The sequence below is a fragment of the Impatiens glandulifera genome, chromosome 1 (genome assembly GCF_907164915.1).
Source record: "Impatiens glandulifera chromosome 1, dImpGla2.1, whole genome shotgun sequence".
Lineage (NCBI taxonomy): Eukaryota > Viridiplantae > Streptophyta > Magnoliopsida > Ericales > Balsaminaceae > Impatiens > Impatiens glandulifera.
The window spans coordinates 130,099,899-130,115,194 of NC_061862.1; positions in this window are offsets into that span (position 1 = coordinate 130,099,899).

A 15,296-nucleotide genomic window follows, 5' to 3' on the forward strand; every position below is an offset into this window, starting at 1 on the left:
TATTTATTATTATTTATTATTTAATTTTATATTAAAATATATAATTTCTTAAAATTAACTAAATACAAAATATTTAATTATATTTATAAATAATAATACATAACTATTATTTTTTCAAATTAAATTCTTACGATTTCACGTACACTCTAGATTTTACGAGTATATGACTTACTAACGATTTTATTCAAACTCTCGATTTTAACCGCCTTGATCTAGATTCTAGAAATTGAAGTTGGAGGTAGATTTGAAAAAACATTAGGGTGGACTTACATTTTGTTTGGAGAATTATGAATAAAACGAGTAGATCAACGTATATTTTTTTTTCCAATTTCGTAGAATTAGATAAACAAATGGTTATTAAATTTAAAAAATAGAAAATTAGGATTATATCATATTTTTGAACAAACAATTTTTTTTTTTTGGGTGGACTTGAGTTACCTCCGCCTTATCCTAATGTAGATACGCCTCTGCTTAAGCCTCTATAAATTTTGCAAAAATTCAGCTATGATGGGACTTGAATTTCAATTAGTATTTACACCAGAAGAACTTATTTTAGATTGTCTTTTATGATGGATTTCATTAAGATGATTATGCTAGGACAAATCTAGAAAATAGAGTTAAGGACGAGTTTAAAAATATTTAAAGTGTGTTTGAAGAAAATTTTGGAGAAATATTTAAAGTGTGTTTGAAGAAAATTTTGGAGAAATTATAAATGATCAATGATTTTTCCTTTTTTTACAAATCATATAAAAAATAGTGAAATAATTTGTAAAAAATAAAAAATTAGGAATTCATGTCACATTCCTACCACGAAAAGAATAATTTATTTTTTGAGCTGGCATAAGCCAACCTCAATCCCTAACGTAAATTACATGCTCTAGGCATCTCATCCTTATTGTTATTCGTCCACAACAGCGAATTTCAGACAACAATTGTAAGGTGTTTGAGGCTTTAATTCAAATCAATGTCAACTAGAGAATTGCTCATAATTAGAAGGGGAATAACATTTTAAAAAAATGGTCAGCTTGGTTCAGAAACAAAGAAGATTAGTTCCTGAAATTCGTGTTCTTGAAGAACACTCGAATGAAGGTTGATTTGGCGATTAGAGATGAATTGATGCTTTTGATGGGCTTAGAAAGAAAGTTTGATAATATTAGAATATTATGGAATCAATTGGAGAGATCGAGAACAAGTGAATGAATGATTTCAAGTTTCTGGAAGCAAAACAAAGGTGTTCTTGAGAGTCTATGTGGGTGTAGAATCACTGATGGGGAGTTTTGAAAGGTTTGGAAGAGTTCTTGATTGAGACTGTAGATAGTATTGTCGGGTGTTCCCAAAATGAATAAAATGGAAGCTTATCAAAAGCTTGATTTTTTGAAGCTAGAAAATCTGATTTGATTGAAATAAAATAGAATTTCTGTTGTCCCTAGTCAACTTTAAGCACCAATTTCAGAAATGTTTCCAAAATTAACCCCACTTGATTTTGTTTCATTTGATCCAATTTTGAAGAGGGAATGCTAGATATTTTGTGTAAAACTATTTTAAAATATCTGATTGGGTAAAAAATAGTGTCTACAAGAGTTGTTGCGATTTCAGTTGGATGTTCTACTGAGTTCTGCAGTTTTAAGTTGGATGTTCATGGACTCTCTGGGTTATGTTGCCTTCATAGTTTGAATAAGACTACTATAGTTGCTGTCGATTTTCTGCAATTCAAGTCTCATGAGTCTAGTCAAGGTTATTGTTTTTGTTGTATGAAGGATTTCTGGTTATGAATGATGGCTATGCTTTGTTGCCTAGTTTTGTGGGTTGGCTCATAGAGTCATTGTAGTGCTATTGATGCTAAGGATGACAATTTGAAACCGCCCCGCGAAAATCGAACCGAATTGTCCCGTTTGGGACGGTTTTTCCCCGAAACCGAATGAGGATGGGGCGGGGATGGTATTTGTGTCCCTCGACCCGCCCCGCCCCGATTTCACCTCGTTTTTACCCCGATTCTGCCCCGAATACCATAAACATAATTAAATATATTAAATCACCAATATATTTATTTATTTACTATATTTTATAAGAGTATTGAAATTATTTCTTTATAATAATATAAATTTTTAATATATTACAATATATATTATATTAAAAAATTAGTTTATATAATTTTATTGTATAATATTTATTTATTTTTTTAAATAAAAATTATTAACGGTGCACCGCGGGAATCCTCGAAACCGAAAAAAACCGAACGGGGCGGGGATGGTATTAAAAAAATCCCCGAAATTAAAACGGTGCGGGGATGGTAATTGCATTCCCCGCTCCGAACCGCCCCATTACCATCCCTAATTGAAGCATTTGATGTTGTTTGATGTTAATTTCGCCCGAGCTCTTGGGTTTTTCTGCAATTGTATTGAAGCCTTGGGGTTATTCTGCTTGATTTTCTGTTGTGTTGATTGTTAATATTTTTTAATTGTTCATATTGTGCTAATTGTCTGCAGTAATCCTGGACCGTGCATTGGTCTGATTGTTCATGCCTTCTTGAGATTATTGTTGAATTGGGAAGTGTTTATTTTGCTTAATTGAGTCAGAGTACCTTAACTGAGTTTGCTTGCATAAGATTATTATGCAACTATTGATTATTGAGCTGATTATTCTGTATGGTCTATTTCGTTGTGGTTTTAAGCTTGGTCGATTATCTTCTAGTAATGTTGCTTGAAATAAGTGTAAGAAAATGGAAGTATAACAAAAATATACTTTCTGTATTTACTTGTAAAGACGGGCACATATATTGATATATATACAAAGATAATTGTTTGGATGATGACAACAATAAGTAGATGGAAGTTCCCAATAGCTTGTGTGTCTCAAGATAGGGTGGTTATATATATGACTTCGAATTTGAGAAGATATGTTGTTTAAAAAAATCATTAAACAAAAAAGAATTTTTATCAAATTATCTTTATTTAGTCTTTCTTTTTAGTTTATTTATATATAGAGTAACTCGAATTAGATATTATGTTTACTACCATATAAGGTGTTGCGCTAAATCACAATTTGTAATGGAGTGAGAAAGATATGACGACGATGAAGAGATTTTTTACAGTGAACTCCTTAGATTCACATCCGTGAATCTTGACTATATTACTGAAATGATAAAATTTATGATCATTCATTTTTCTTTTCTATTGATTTATCATTATTATCAGGTATGAAGATTCCAAAACATTAATAAATTGTAAGTTTCATGTGTTTAATTACATGTCATTACGTGACTTGATTTGACGCATTTCAGGGGAATACCTCTTCTATAATATAAGCTCACAATTTCAATCTTTGTTACTTTAATTAGTGAAGAATCACTACAAATATTTACACCTTCTATATTGATATAATATTATTCACGGTTCTCATTTTTTTTTTTTTGAGTATTTTGGTTTTAAAATTTCTAAAAAGACTTTTTTTTGAAGAGCTGAGTAAATTTGGCAAGATTAAAAAACATAAATATTTGTGACAATCTTGCAGATCACATGGTAAATTATTTTTCTTAATAACATTTTTTAGATATCAATGTATAAAAACACAATATAATTCTATGTCCAAGCGAGTAACAAATGTACTAAATAAATTGAGTGGATGCTTGATAATTATCATTGACTTTATATATATATTTAATTTTTTTTATTAATATAATCATAAACTTTTTCTTATAATGATTTATTAGGACGACCCATCATTATTGACTTCTCATAAATAATAGACTTACGTGACATGTCTTCACGTAGTAAATGCGAAAAGAATATATACCACCGTTTTGATTATTCTAACCATTTGCATCTCAAAAATATTGATGGTTAATGAATTTTATATTATTTTTTACTCTTAAAAAATCAAAGTTTTTCATTACTAATATAACAAAAATTAACATGAAAGTCTAACTATCTTTATGTTGAAACTTTCAAAAATTTAATTAAGGGTAACATATACACTTTTTTTCCATTATTATTTTTTAAATAATTTATACACATTCTTTAAATCTTCATACATCTATTGGTGAAGAACCATGCAAATATTTACACATTTTATGCTTAGACTTCAAATTACCCTAAGAAGTAATTGTAAAGATGAATTGTTCAAACTAAAAGTTGACATCCTGTAAAATATTGTCATTTTAACTTATATATTAAATTATTCTTTATTCGTTTTAAAATTTATTTGACATTATATACTTATTTTTTTTAATATACTAAATTTTAATATCATTTTGGTCAACAAATAAAGTTTTTGACATTTTGTATTTAAAATTGATCATAATACTCGTTATCCCCTAATTATGATCCTATTAATTTTTAAATAATATATGCACATTATTTAAATATTCATACATCGATTAGTGAAGAACCATGCAATATTTACACATTTTATGGCTTCACGACGAATTATCCTAAAATGTAATTGTGAAGATGAATTATCCAAACTAAAAGTTGAGTTATCTAATAAAAATATTGTTAATTTAATTTATATATTAAATTATTTTTTAAATCTTCATACATCGATGAGTGAAGAACCATGCAAATATTTACACATTGCATTGCTTCACGACGAATTACCCTAAAGTGTAATTGTGAAGATGAATTGTCCAAACTAAAAGTTGAGTTATCTTATAAAATATTGTTAAATTAATTTATATATTAAATTATTGTTTATTCTTTGACATTATACACTTATTTATTTTTAATATGCTAAATTATAATATTTTTTTTGTTCAACCATACTTTTTTTTTTTAGTTTTAATCTAAAATTGATCACAATATAACCCCTAATAATGATCCTAATACTCATTATCCCTTAATTTTTTTTATTAACTGTCATTGTTATTTTATTTATTTATTATGAGAATGTATATTTTTACTATATATGTTGTCTAAATTTTATGATTATTTCTTTAAAATTAGTTTCAGTTAAACATTTTGTTTATTAAAAAATGTTCAAAATGTTAAGTGGGAAAAATTATATTGGTGGTTAAAATATATAAATTCGATAAGTTGATTTGACTGATGTGAAAGTAAAGGCACTAGACGAGAGTATATATTAAATTTATAGATAAATGTGAAGTGAAATTGTTGGTTAATTAAAAAAAATTAAAATTTCGAGTAAAAATGTTTGAAAAACGTTAGTATTAATAGTTAAAGGAGCAAATATTAATATTTTTAAATAAAAATGTAAGTATATATTTTTTTAAATTATTAATATTATTTTTCTTTGAATATATTAAACTTAATTTTTTTTCTTAATATTCATATTTTAAAATTATTAATTATATATATATATATATATATAATATAATATAATAAATATGTATAACCAAAAACAGAAATATTTTGACATGTTTTTGTTAATAAAGAAAATTATTTTAATTTATAGTGGTCTTATATATGTATAATTTTACAAAAAATATTATATTATAAAATTGTTTTTATTAATTATAAATAACAATTAATGTTATTATTTAATAAAAAAAATAATAATTATAAATATTTTTAATATATTATTAAATAAAAAGAATAAAAAATGTTTCATAAAAATAAATTAAAAAACACAAAATTTACTTAAGATAAATAATTGGATAAACAAATAAAAAGTATATTTAAAAATATATTTAAATAAATATGTTAAGTTTTAAAATAATTGAGACGTAATTGAGACTTATTTATTATTATAAAATATAAATTAAAATACTATATATTTACAATTTAAAGAGAAAAATATCAATTACACCATATTATTAATTTATTTAATTATATATATATATTAATTTTAAATATATATATTTTTTTGTTTATCCAATTATTTATCCTAATAATATTTTTTAAAATAATTAATTATATTAAATTTCTTTTTTTTTCCTTTTCTTTTTTTATAAATATCAATTTGTCCTAAATACTCAAAATCAATATAGATATATAAAATGCAAATAGATTGGTTATGTGTTTTTTTTAGTATTTTTGTTTATTAAATAAGCAAAATAACAATAAATAATATATTCCAAAATTTTATATAATTTGAATGATAATTTATTCCAAAACTTAATGTTTGAAATGTTTATAAATTTTATCTTTCTTTAATTGTGTTTTAAATCAATAAAACTAAATTTTAAACTCATAAAAATGATTTTTTTTTTATAACTTTAGATTTTTGATATATTTAAAATATATATTAACATTAAATTTTAATTAAAATTATTTTTTATAAAAATAAAACTATTTTAAAATGAATCAGATTTGAATAATATTATTTTTCTCTAAAATAGGTATGCATAAATATTTTTTTTTATTTATGCGCATGATTAATGCTAATTTATTTAATAATATATCAAAAACACGTGTGTATATATATATATATATACAGTCAGTTAAACCGTCGATCTTTTATTATCTAAATCATCAACCGAACCCGCTAGTGTCGATACATTAAATTTATTAACCGGCAAAACTCGGTTTAGTCGGTATATAATTACTTCGGTCGATTTTTCATCAAATCGATTCGTTTTTTCAGTTTTACTTGCACCCATAGATATAATCTTGTGCAATAAGTCTCCTCAACTTACTCGATTCATGAATAGATTTTAGTAATTTTTCATTTAGTTTAATACCCCTAATCATGAGTTCATAAGTAGATTTTTGCAATTTTTATTTAGTTTAATATCCCTAAATACATGGTTAAAATTTTACAATTATTTTTATGCAGTTTGATACCTGTATATGGGTTCATAATTAGATTTCTACAATGCATTTTGATACCTTTCAATAGGTTTATAATTAGATTTTCGCAATATTTCATTCAATTTGATATCCCTTCATTGGTTCATAATTAGTTTTCTACAAATTTTCATGTAGTTTGATACCCGTTCGTAATTAGATTTTTGAAAATTTTCATTTAGATTGATACCCACAAGCATAGGTGTTTTAATAGATTCACATCCCAATAGGCCAACATTCATCGATAAATACCATTGGTATCATTTGTAATTTTGAGGCGAAGAAAGAATTTTATAATTATAAAGTCTTTGATTTTGATTTAGAACGAAAGAATCTTCTAAGTATCCATAATAGTATTTCCTTTTAATTACATGAATACCATTATCATCATATTCAATTTTTAGATAAAGAAAGAATTTTACAATTATAAGGTATTTGATTTTGATTTAGAATCAATTGATTTTTTTTAAGTATTAAAATTTGTTCGATACAATAACCAGATAAGACAGTAATAGTATGATAATGTCTAATATCTAAACAATGATCATATATATATATATATATATATTTTTGAAAGTCTTGTTTTTTTTAGAATTTTGATTATATTTTAAAATGTCACTTTCTTAAAGTTTGTTTAAGTCCATATAGACTAATATTTAATTTACAAAATTTTGATTTTAGAATCACATTTAAAACCATATGTTTTATTATATAAATGTTTTTTTTCAATAGTTCAATAAAGATTTACTATTGACGTCGATTTTGTATAAAAACAATTTGTTTTGAAGTTGTTAGGGTATTTTTAACTATACAAAATGTCACTCGACAAACAACTGTAATGGTATCAAATCGTTCGAAATATCAACAAGTCAAAGGTGAAAAAATATATTAATGATAATAAAAGATTGTATTTATTTATGTTTGTGAAAATTGAAATTGCATGGGTAACTTTTCACTATCTAACATGAATTATTCTTACTATAATATTATTGTTAATTTTATTTATCTGATCATATATATTTTAAAATTTGATGTATATAAAATTAGAATAAACTATATGCAAATTATATATATGTTTACTTATATGCATATATTTCAGTATATATATATTACAAATATTATTACTTAGAAAAAATGTTTTATTTAATTAAAAATATTTATAATTTTGGGAAGCTTAGTATTAGAGAAAATTATGTATATTTTATCTGATTTTAATTAAATAATTTTGTTTAATTAATTATTAGAAAGTTAGAAATTAGAATAAAATAATATTTGATAATAAAATAACATCCCAAAACAAAACCAAAATTCAATTTATTCAATAATTAGATTTAGACAATATGTTGTTAAAACCTAATGAGAATTTTAAACTTTCTCCCTAGATGCATACAGTTTAGCATTAGAAGTTGCAACTCCTTCATTTATACTATCTCTAATACAACTACATTTTCCTTCATAACAATCTACTAAAGCGGTTGGGCCGCATGGTGGACAATCATTGACAGAACGACATGGGGTTGATGACTCCGTAAACAGTAGACCTACAAATATCATCAACAATGGAATAACATTAACTAAAATAAGAACTATAATAAATCTTAGTTTTGTTACTAAATAAATAGAAATAAGTACCTAATAAAGTTATAGATACAATTAATAGAATAGAAAATTTCCCCATATCTTTAAGTGATTTATAAGAAATAAGCAAGAAAATATATATCTTATATATAGAGATGAAAACAAAATATATAGATGTGAAATAAAGTGAATGTTATAGTTGTGAAATTAAATGAAAGTTGTTATCATGTGATTCAATACATTTTTGGGATATTTTTAAAGATTGAGTGAATACATTTATTATTTTAAGAAAATATATATTCTTGTTATATAATATATGGTTGTGAAATAAAAGGCAAATCTATATAGATATTCATGTAATCCATAGATCTCTACATATCTTTTAAAAGATGTTTAATAAATAAATTTATTATATTTTAATAAAATATCTATCATGTGTGAAAATAGTTGGAGAAATTAAATATATCTTATCATCTAATTCATGCATTTTATAAATGAATAAAATTATTATTTAAATAAACTCTCTATTATAATTATATAGTTGTAAATAAATGATAATCTATAAAGTTAATGTTATTATGTAATCTATATGCAATTTTAGGGTTGATTTTAAAGATTTTTGATGAATAAATTTTTATTATTTTAATAATTCTTTTAGCCTTAATAACATATAGGTGTGAAATAAAGTGTAGAACATTAATCTTACTTAAAAATTTGTATTTTATCATTATTATTATCATCACAATTATAGTTATTTTTTAAATATCTAAAATAAGAAATGAGAATTATAATTATTTAAAATAAAAAATGCTAGTGATATTAATTGATGAAAAAATAATTACTTAATACAAGTTTTTTTTGTAACAAATTAACTCTTTTAATTGTATTCTCTAATCCATGCATTTTAATTTTATTTTACAAATTTTAATTGAATTAATATTATTTTGGTAAACTCTCTATTCTTAATTCTTTTTTAAATAATTTTATTTCTTAGATGATAATTTAATGATTTTAATGAATATATTAATTATTTTAATAAATTATACTATTAATATATATTGTTGAAAAATAAAAAGGTAAATCTATAATGTTAATGTTATTATGTAATCCATGTATTTTAATAAAAAAAAATTATGCTTAATAATATATGGTTTTGAAATAAAGTGTAACTAAATATTTTATGTAATCCATGTATTTTAATATAAAAAAAAAATTATCCTTAATAATATATGGTTGTCAAATAAAGTGTAACTAAATATTATTATGTAATCCATGCATTTTAGGTATTTTTTTAAAATTTTAATTGAATAAATTTATTAGTTTGATAGATTTTCTCTATCCTTAATTATTTTTATAAATAATTATATTTTTTCGGTTAAAAATTCAATGAAGTTAAATGAATACATTTATTATTTTAATATATAATGTTGAAATAGATGGTAAATCAACCAAATTAAACAGTGTTGAATAAAATTAAATATTAAAATTTGTATATTGAACACAAATTTAAGTATTTAATAGTTTAAATATCTAAATATAAAAAATCAAATTTATAAATAAAAACATATAAACTTTAAATACTCAATATCTAAATTCGTTTTTAAATTTTTTCATAATATACTAAATTAATATATGAAAAAATCATTAAGACTATCTTATCCTTATATATTAATTATATTACTTTATTAGTATATTATATTATATTATATTTTTATTTTTATTTTTAAAAAGACTAATTAAAAATAAATAATTTTTTTAAATTAAAAATATATTATATTGCATTAATCCAATCTGGATCAAGCAATGCTTCATTGATTTTCTTTGGCTCAATTTGAAAAATGAAGGCGGAGTTTGCCATTTCATCCAATAATTGGTGCCTAGTTCTAAGAGGAGCATTAGGATTACCAATTATTAATTCAGGTGGATGATTTCTGTTCCATTTAAAGCTTGGTCCCAAATGATCAGACGTATGGTGAGAAGACCCCGCGACGTCTGAACTATTAGCCGTCAACTGACTTGTAGTTTGGACATCTGGTTGACTCTCAACTAGATCAGCCATCTGATCAGACGAGTAAATTCTATAGACCGGAGCTTCATCATCACTATCAGATTCAAGACTTGTGGCTTCTAATCTGTTATCAATTTCAATGAATTCGTCAGAATTATTTTCAATAGATTCATCACAAACAACATGATAGGATTCTATAAAAGTTAGAGTTCTATTATTATAAACTCTATAAGATTAACTAAAGAATATCCTAGCATGATTCCAGCATCTTCTTTAGCATCAAAAGTAGTTAAATGATTTTCCCATTGTTTTGAATAAAACACTTACACCTGAAAATTTGAAAATATAAAACTTTAGGAATTCTTCCATAAAAGAGTTCATAAGGTGTTTTTCTAAAGCGTTTATTAATCATTGACCAATTTTGTGTATAGCAAGTTGTGTTTATGGCTTCTGCCCATAACTTCTGAGAAACACCTAAGTCGGCTATCATAGATCTCGTTGCTTCTTTTAGTGTTCCGACTCTCCTCTCAGCAACACCATTTTTCTGTGGAGTTCTAGAACTAGACAACTTGTGTCTAATACCAGAATCCTCAAGGTAAGAAGATAGGCGTTTATTGGTGAACTCAGTTCCCATTCACTTATAATTTTATGATACTTAAAGATTTTTCGTTTTGAATTCTTCTAAGGATCTTTATCAAATTCTCAGCGGTCTAATCCTTAGAAGGTAGAAATATAACCCATGTAAATCTTGAAAAATCATCAATTATGACTAGAGTAAATCTCATTCCTCCCAAGCTTTTTACTGGAATTAGACCGAACAGGTCCATATTCAATAGTTCTAGGTATCGGTTGGATTGAGATTTCCCTTTACTTTTAAAAGTTGATCTGACCTGTTTTCCCAACTAAAAGACCTTGTCTTTTGAAAACTTCAATTTAAGTAAACCAGAAACTAAATCATGTGAACAAATATTGTTAATAGTTTTAAAATTAAGATAATATAATATCTTATTCCATAGCCAGTTTTGATCATTTTTGGCTATCATGCATACAAGATTAAATATCTTATTTTTCTAGTTCATTTTGTAAGAGTTTCCTACTATGCTTCCAATCAACAGGGCAACACCCTACTGATCATTAACCAGACATGCATGAGTTTGAAAATCAACAGTAAATCCATTGTCACACAATTGGCTTATACTAATCAGGTTATAGCATTTTCAACAAGTAGCACGTCGTTGATGGTGAGGTTGCCATGGATAATCTTACCATTACCCATGGTCTTACCCTTGTTATTATCACCAAAAGTGATCTTAGGCCCAGTGGACTTCGTTATTTGAGTTATCATCGGTCATGTGTCTGGAGCAGCCACTGTCCAGATATCAGACCGATTCTTCCTAGCAGCTAACTTGTTGTACCTATAAATAAACATATTTATAGATTTTGGTACCCACATTCAATTGGGTCATCGGTTCATTAGTCCTTGGTAATCTATATTTGAGTTATCTTGATGGATTTTCCATATTGTGTTGTGAGCAGTGCGTATGATTTAGGCTTAGCAGACGTCTTCCTCTTAGCAGCTGTTCTATTAATTTAGAATGATGGTTTTTATCTAAAACTCCTTGACTTTTTGTCAGGTTTTGGTTTGTCAGACTTCTTGGCTGCCCTATTATTAGGCTTCAACCAGCTTTAAGTTGACTTTACATAAATAATATCATCCTTTAATGTTAAATCCTCACAGCCTGGATTAGTCCCTTTATCAGTTAAACTACCCTGACAAAGCTTATTGGCTTAAGCTTGTATTTCGTCGGGTTTAACTTCTCGTTGGACTTGTCTGGGATGACATTGTTAAATCTTAAACCAAATTTTTATCCGGTAGGCCTCAATAGACTAATCAACTGTCTGACTGCATCTTCAGACCTCGTCCAGAAACTGACCACATAAGTCAAACGTTGGTTTTCAAAAGAAATAGTTTGAACATTTTCCTTGAGATTCTCATTCTCAAATGAGAGCTCAACAATTTTGTTTTCAAAATATTTTGGTTTAAAAGTTTGAGATGAAGAGATGTTAACAGTTTCATTTTTCAATCTCATCTCATTAAGAGCATCTGAAAACTTCTTGTACTCAATGACCATGTGATTAAGTGCAATAGTTAAGTAATCTCTTGTAAACTCTCCAGAGGAGAAGTGAAATACCTCAGATTTTTCATCTTCCATAAAGCAGGTAACGTCTTCATCATCCCTGTCGTTGGATGATGAATCATCTGAGTCGCTTTGGACCCACTTGGCTTTTCTATCAGCAACCATGAGAGCCTTCAACTCTTTCTCGTTCTTCTTCTCATCCTTTCTCCTGTCATTACGCTTTGGCTTCCTGCATTTCGCCTTGAAGTGTCCTAGTTTATCATAGTTAAAATATTTCAAGTTAGCCTTATAATTACTCTTATCATTATCGTTATTATTTGAAGAGCTTGAGTTATGATTGCTTTTCTTCATGAATATTCTGAATTTCTTCACAAAGAGTGCCATGGCGTCACTATTGATTTGCTCGGCATTAGTCTTCATAGCCGTGGAAGTAGGTGTCTCCTCAGCAGTCACTAGTGCCTTGGTAGAGATGGTAGATGTGGAAGGCTCCTCTTTGTTCCTAGAGTGTATCTCAAATTCGTAGGCCTTCAGACCGGTTAACAAATCATAGAGCTCTATCTTGTTGAGGTCTTTAGACTCCCTCATGGCCATCGTCTTAATATCCCACTCTTTGGCAGAGTACACATGACTTTGATCGCAACCTCTTTGTTTTTGTAAGTCTTGCCAAAAGTGGAGAGAGTAGTGATAATCTTACAGAATCTCTCATCGAATTCAGTTATCGTCTCTCTAGGATGCATCTTGGTGTTATTTAACTACTGTGTGGCAACCATGAGTTTGTTCTCTTTTGTTTGCTCATTGCCCTCAGACAGTTGAGATAGCCTCTCCCAAATTTCTTTAGAAGTGGGGCATGTGATGATCTTATTGAACATGTTATCGACCAATGTCTTATAGAGAATGTCTTTTGCCATGTTATCGATGTTGTTCTTCCTCTTATCTTTACTAGTCCACTCAGATCTCAGTTTCTACTTCATCAGAGGAGTACCATCGGGGTTAAGAGTGGAAATGGCCTTCATTATCTTCATCGGACTATCGGTGATGGCATACCACATGTCATCATCTATGGCAGATTGATGAACTTGCACTCTCACTTTCCATCCGTTGTAGTTTTCCTTAGAGAACATAGGAACCTTATTGGTGACAACCATAGACATGATTCAGGAATTTGATGATGCTTGAGAATAGAAATTAAGGCTTTGATACCGCTTGTTAGGATCGTTGTTGACAATAGAGACGGGGTCTGACTATTGTTAATAACTTACAAACTTCGATTCGATTTTAACTCTGTTAGAAGGTAAAATATGTTTCTATTCTTCGCAAATCTTCACAAACTCTTGAACAAGTTCAAGTGTGGAACAGTTTGTTGAATTTGAAGCTTCAGGAAGATGAATGTAAATGGTAGAAAGTAAAAACACAGTGAGTTTTATAGATCTCCAGAGATAAAACTCCTACGTCACCCCTTCTTCCTCAACGGGAAGGATATTCACTAAAAGGCTTTGATTTGTATAGAACACACTACACAAACCCAGTCAGAAACCACATGACTTACCAACTGCCTACTTTTGAACTTGTTAGATAAATTAGATAGTTAATTAATAAGTAATTAACTATCTAAAGAACTTAACCAAATTCACCGTTTCTGTAGGAAAAGCAGGGAGCGATCATATTCTCAAATTGGCCAGTCAACCGATACCATAAAATCGACACAAATCGGAACTCCCAAATTAATCTATCTTCTCAGCAACATTCTTAGTAGAAGATCGGTTCGGCTCAACTTCTAAAATCGGTGAAACTTCCTTGTCAGAGATCGGTTGTTACTCTTCAGAAGTAAGACCGGTCAACCGATGTTGAAACAACAAACCGGTACGAAGTTCAATCGGATCAAAATTATTGGATCAATCCTAAAGCGATCGTACAAATTAACGGGAAGTGCAACAGATCAAATCAAAGATATGGAACTGCTGGAAGTTTCCATTTTGATGCAATATGTTCACTTTGGGAATATACAGAAGGAGATTTTCAAATATGCAGATTGTGTCCTTTCTTCTTTGATATAAGTCTGTTGATAAACTGCATACTCCAGAAGACTGCAAAGTGGTCAGAAACCTATTTTGGTGTAAGTCCAAGAGTAGCCTCAAAGGAGCAGGTACAAGGCAAAACCGACCAACTGTTAAGCTCAATTGAAGACAAACTGGGCGACTGTGTTGCTGCTTGGGAAGCATCAACCGCATTTAATGCCATGCAGCTCCTTTTGACCAACCAATCAGATTCAAGGATTACCATGTAAGTATCCGTTGAAATAGAAATATGATCGTTGTCATATTTCCACTATTTAAGGAGAAGATGAAAAACAGAAGACACGGTTACTTTACCAAGTTTTTCAAGAGAGTTACCAGAAAGTGACCAAGTGATACACTATCTTCTACACAAGTCTATTGTTCTTACATTACAATCTGTCTAAAAGTGTATTACAATTCATTCCTTGTAAGAGTTCTAAGTCAATAACGAGCAGTAAATAAGCCTCGGTTATTTGACGTATTGTAAGGTGTGATTGAATATTCTTAGTGAATATCCTTCTCAAGGTTTGAGAAGAAGGGGTGACGTAGGAGTTTTATCTCCGAACATCCATAAATCTTGTGTTGTGTTCTTTCTATATTCCTTTCATTCTTGTCATTCAATCCGTGTGTGTGTTGCTTCAAGTTGAAACAAACTACTTCCGCACTTGAACTCGGTTCAAAGCTTGTGACAACTTGTGTAATGTTGAGACCGATATTAATCTTTAACCGAATTAGTATCAACCGTTGTGTGTGTGTAAGCGTTCTCCTTTAGTCG